Raw genomic sequence first — 6,000 nt, forward strand, 5'->3', positions numbered from 1 at the left:
AACTTATGTTTTTGTTTCCCAAATACATGCGGGTGTTCTTACCATTTTCATGGCACATAATGTAACTCTATTTTACTTAATTCAGCTATTTTATAGCGTTATTGAAATATTTAGCCCATGGGCGAGAAAAGGTTTAGCCCATGGGCGAGAATATTTCCCTTTGCTCAAAACTCATGTTTTAGTGTCGCATATACATGAAGGTGTTCTTAGAAGTTTCATGTCACATAATTTAACAAATTTTAACTTAATTCAACTATTTTATGGCGTTATTGAAATATTTCGCTCTTGATGAGAAAGATTGGCCCTTTGGGGAGAATATTTACCTTTGCTCAAAAGTTTTAGTTTCGCAAATACATAAAGGTGTGTCTACAAGCATGGCACATGATTCAACTTTTTTTAAATATTTCGCCCATGTTTTCGTCAGTCCATTTAAAGCATCAACTAACCGTGTGCAAAGTATATTGTATCGTGTTAAATATACTTTATATTATATCATTACATTACTATTTAAAGATATACCTGCTGTCGGTCAATTACGATCTACCACACCACCCGTGAATAAACAGTTATGCAGGTGTTGCTGTGGGCAAACACCTAGCCTGAAAATGTTCTGTTTTTTGTGGATACATGTTTTACAAATGTTCGTTGATATGTGGATATATTGAGCACAAAGACAAACAAATGTTTATGAAAGATGAATTAGTGCCTTGAGATATTTATCAAGATGTGTATCATCGTTTAATGGGGTAGGTATGAAATATACAGGTAAGCGTGCGCGTATTTTAATGAAAAAACCTATTCGTCTTTTATTGCATAACGTTTGGCTGAATATCTTACATTCTAACGAAATCTCGAAATAATTATTTAATTACATGCGGTGGCGAACTGACCAGTGGGAATTTTGTTTGAGGAAAACGTGAGTGAATATTGTGACACAATCGACTTTAAACCGCACCGATGTATCTTCAAATGTGTTATATCTATAGATTAGTATTATATCTACCTATATACCACTTTATAATGTCACGGTACATCGTATTTAAAGAAAACAAGGGGCTCAAAGTGAAGCACTTTTACCGTATTTTCTTAAGAAAATCCAAGTCAGAAGTGTTCGGTCCGACTTGGCCCGTGCTGTCAAAATCAAATTAAACCTCACAGATGTGTCATCAAATGAATTCACATCTATAGATTAGCATTATATCTACCTAAATACCACTTTATAGTGTCTCAGATCGCTGTACTTAAAGAAAACAAGGGGCTCAAAGTGAAGCCCTTTTCCCTCTATATTCTCAACATAGTCTCTATCAGAAGTGTTTGGCTTGTGTTGGGTCCGACTTGGCCCGGGCGGTCCAAATCGACTTTAAACACACAGATGTATCATCAAACGTGTTTACATCTATAGATTAGTATTATACCTACCTATACACTACTTTATAATGTCCCAGAGTATCGCATTTAAAGGAATCTGAGCCGTTAAAGTCAAGCACTTTTACTGTATTTTCTTAATACAAAATGTCAAAATCAACTTTAACCTCACAGATATATCATCAAATGGATTCACATCTATAGCTAAGTATCATATCTACCTATATACCATTTTATAATGTCACGGTACATCGTATTTAAAGAAAACAAGGGGTTCAAAGTGAAGCCCTTTCCCCTCTCCATTCTCAACATAGTCTCGATCAGAAGTGTTTGGCTTGTGTTGGGTCCGACTTGGCCCGGGCTGTCAAAATCGACTTTAAACACACAGATGTATCTTCAAATGGGTTTACATCTATAGATTAGTATTAAATCTACCTATGTACCACTTTATAATGGCACGGTACATCGTATTTAAAGAAAACAAGGTGTTCAAGGTGAAGCCCTTTCCCCTCTACATTCTCAACATAGTCTCTGTCAGAAGTGTTTGGCTTGTATCTTCAACTCTGCACAGCGAATCGCGGCGCCTTAGACGACTGGGCCACCCGTGCCCCCGACACACAAGAGACTCAGTAACATTCACGCACCATTGGGAATATCAAAGTAAGTTTATACAGCAAACTACGGTTATAACGAATTCAAAGGGAACATTAATTGTAGATCGTAATAATTTAGTTCGCGAGACAATGGGCAATGGGCAAGCATCGTGTGTAGCGACCAGAATTGGGATACGACCAGAACTGGGATAAACAGTCCACAATTTCGCAAAACCCCATTAACTGCGGTAATGCTTTCGGTTAGCTCTAAAACACATGGCGATATATATGCGGAAAATGATTTAGTTTATATTTTTCGGGGAACCGTACTGAATATGATCTTTTGTATATTTCCATGTCCCATTCCAAATAAATAACGCACATTAAATTATTCACTATAAATTGGAAACATCTTTAGTTATTATTATTATTATTTTGTTATTTTGTACTTGACAAATATTCACACGCCTTTCTGTGCGGCAATTCACATTTATGCACAAATGTCACAGTGTCTGTGCGATATTTCTTTTAACAAATTATGTTATAATTAGATCAATAATTGAAATCAAGGATGTGTTTCTACATCACATTGTGGTCACAATAGTGTATAGAATGTAAAGGAATCGGCCATATTACAAAAGTGAAAGCGGTAACTCGAGGGGTTTCTGAAATATTTCGGATTGTGGCCGTTAAATAAAAGAGCCCTGACACATTATGCATTCCATTTAGATTTTGTTTTGTTTGTAACTGTAAACAATTTTCCGTATTCTGTTGTTTGTTGGCCAATTTAACGTGCGGTCTCCTCCAATCACACGATCTGAATAGAAATGCAATACATGTATCCTCATTAATTTATTTCATGTAACTGTGCTGAAGGGAATCCTTGTAATTCACACATGAGTAGATGTGAGAAATCATATTTATATAATTTCAAAACAATTATTTCACTTGCCTCTGTATTTAGACAAGCTCTTTCCACTTCTTTTAATTAGTTCGATGGGTTAATTGTATATGGTTTGCCGGAAGATTGAGGCGAAAATTACACAAGATGAAAGTGTTTTATAATTCTTCTTTACAAAGTTACGGGGAAGTACACAGGTACATCGGACATAAAATATACATTACTCAGAATGAAACGCGGGGTGTTGTATATCAGACATGTTATATACATCATTATAAATGAAAGACGCGGGGGAGTATGTATATCGGATATAAACTATACATCACTCAGAGCGATAGAAAACGATAGAGGGTTTGTATCGGATGTATTATATTTTACATACTTCAGAATGCTGTAGATGCAGACCAATGTAAGCTTTGAAACAGGCTAAGAAGTATCAAAGCTGGATACTGACGATTGTTTCAGAATGGCATTCTACCCACATATACAAGTTAGTGGTAACCTCAAATACCTCTTTAACTTAACCCTATCACATATACATGATGCAGGTAATGCAAGCTCAGAAGTTTGGTGTGCAAATTTATAATAAATGTATAAATATAAATGTATAACTAACAGATATAAGCGGTAAGACGGATATGACTCCTCATGCATGCATGCATGCACCGGTAAACCAGACCTAACAGAAAGGAGTATATAGTTACTCCATAGAGTTTTAGGAACCAGGCAGCTTCAATTTGAAATAAAGGAAAGATATATTGAAGCAAGTCGAAATAATATATTTATATATCTAGCCTAAAATCACGATGATCCATGGACAGTGCATTGTGTATGTCTATGTTGGGCATTGCTTAAAATATACCCACCGCTACGCTAGTCATGTTAGGCGACAATCGATGGTTGGTTGGTTGGTTGTTTAACGCCGCACTGAGCAATATTCCAGCTATATGACGGCGGTCTGTAAATAATCGAGTCTGGACCAGACAACAAGGACAATCCAGTGATAGACATCATGAGGCTCGATCCATGCATTTGGGATACGATGACATGCATCAACCAAGTCAGTGAGCCAGACCACCCGATCCCGTTAGTTGCCTTTTACGAGAAGCATAGTCGCCTTTTAGGGCAAGCATGGATTGCTGAAAAGACCTATTCTACCCCGGGTCTTCACGGGCACCACAATCGATGGACCGGGTGGGCATGCTTGTATAGTGACTTCGTTAATTGTGTGTCATGTACCCCGATATAAATACATGTAAATAAACGATTGGTTTAAGTATGAACAACGTCCCACGCCGACATGTACGATGTCTCGCAATCAACCAAATAACGAACCTGACTACCCGAGGCTCGTTAGTCGCCTCTCATTATACGATTCTAAGCCGGACTCCTCATCCGATCATGGGAATATTACCTGCATGGCCAGCTTTGCTGTTACTGGTTCTTGCAGTAAAATGTTGGTCCACATGGGCAGAGAGCAAAATAGTGATTGATATTATAAGCAAACATCCAGCACGTCGGAGGACGTTGAACCTCCGATCCATGAAGTCACCAAGTACGACAATTAAAATTAAGCATGTGTTGCTGGGGACCCCTTCTACACGAAATCAACTGCCTGAGTGGTCTAGTGGATAGACGTCTGCAGAAGGAGTGAGTAAGTGGGTGAATATGTATTTACACTGCTTTTAGCAGCATTCCTGAAGTATCATGGCACGGGACACCAGAAATAGGGTTTACTCATTGAACACATGATGGGAATCGAACCCGGGCCTTCGACGTGACGAGCGAACGCTTTGACCAATAATCTCCCCAATCGCACCCCTGACAGCGGAAGGTAAAATACACGGAATAAGATAGTATCCGTGCTTGGCGATTGGCATTACGTGGATAAACGTGGATAAACACAGTACATATTCTGTTTTACAAAACTCATGTAAGAATCCATGTATTGCCTTCACCCTCACTGGGTAAATACAAGAATTTCTGAATTCTGACACTCCTTGTGTAACACACTTACTGGTATAATATTCCCTATAAAAGTACCAATCATGACCTCCCTCAATATTTGCTAAGTTTGTGGTCCTAATCACTTTCAAAAGCTAAAATTATTATAAATATTCAACAGTTAATATTTTTTAAAGGTGTTATGCCGCTTCTGCACGGCTTAATTACAGTAATACAAGGGTAAACATCTAATCGATAATCAATAAAAATCAGCTACAAGTATTCCATTATTTGTACATGTGAAAGGGCTATCCCATTTCTGGTTAAAGGGACATGAGTGATAATAATTATAGTAAAAGGTCTCTTATAAATAGCAGTATTGACCCATTACATTAAGATTCTGCTCATAAGTGCGAAATATTATTTACTATCATCAACCGACAAGAAATCTTTAGATTCCATTAATTGTAGATTTTAAAGGCATTATCCCACTTCTGGTCAAGGTGATATGAGTCATAATATAGTCAAAAATCTCTCAAAATTAGTATTATTGACCCATTACATTAAGATTCTGCTCACAAGTGTGAAATATTATTTACTATCATCAACCGACAAGAAATCTTAAGATTCCATTAATTGTAGATTTTAAAGGCATTATCCCACTTCTGGTCAAGGTGATATGAGTCATAATATAGTCAAAAATCTCTTAAAATTAGAAATACTGACCCATTACACAAAGATTCTGCTCACAAGTGTGAAATGTTATTTACTATCATCAACCGAGAAGAAATCTTAAGATTCCATTAATTGTAGATTTTAAAGGCATTATCCCACTTCTGGTCAAGGTGATATGAGTCATAAAATAGTCAAAATCTCTTAGAGTTAGAAATATTGGCCTATTACATTAAGATTCTGTCCACAAGTGTGAAATATTATTTACTATCATCAACCGACAAGAAATCTTTAGATTCCATTAATTGTAGATTTTAAAGGCATTATCCCACTTCTGGTCAAGGTGATATGAGTCATAATATAGTCAAAAATCTCTTAAAATTAGAAATACTGATCCATTACATTTACACCTTTGTTCATAGGTTTGAAATGTTATTTACTATCATCAACCGACAAGAAATCTTAAGATTCCATTAATTGTAGATTTTAAAGGCATTATCCAACTTCTGGTCAAGGTGATACGAG

Source organism: Haliotis rufescens, unplaced genomic scaffold, assembly GCF_023055435.1.
Source record: "Haliotis rufescens isolate VD_foot unplaced genomic scaffold, xgHalRufe1.0.p SCAF_14, whole genome shotgun sequence".
Classification (NCBI taxonomy): Eukaryota; Metazoa; Mollusca; class Gastropoda; order Lepetellida; family Haliotidae; genus Haliotis; species Haliotis rufescens.